A 412-nucleotide genomic window follows, 5' to 3' on the forward strand; every position below is an offset into this window, starting at 1 on the left:
TTTATTCTTTTTGTTGCAGTGGTAAATGGGAGTGTTTCCTTAATTTCACTTTCAGATTTTTCATTATTAGTGTATAGGAATGCAAGAGATTTCTGTGCATTAATTTTGTATCCTGTTACTTTACTAAATTCACTGATAGGCTCTAGTAGTTTTCTGGTAGCGTCTTTAGGATTCTCTATGTATAGTATCATGTCATCTGTAAATAGTAACGGTTTTACTTCTTCTTTTCTGATTTGGATTCCTTTTATTTCTTTTTCTTCTCTGACTGCTGTGGCTAAAACTTCCAAAACTGTATTGAATAATAGTGGTGAGAGTGGGCAACCTTGTCTTGTTCCTGATCTTAGTGGAAATGGTTTCAGTTTTTCACCATTGAGAACCATGTTGTCTGTGGATTTCTCATATATGGTCTTTA

Source organism: Physeter macrocephalus, chromosome 17, assembly GCF_002837175.3.
Source record: "Physeter macrocephalus isolate SW-GA chromosome 17, ASM283717v5, whole genome shotgun sequence".
In the NCBI taxonomy this organism is placed as follows: domain Eukaryota; kingdom Metazoa; phylum Chordata; class Mammalia; order Artiodactyla; family Physeteridae; genus Physeter; species Physeter macrocephalus.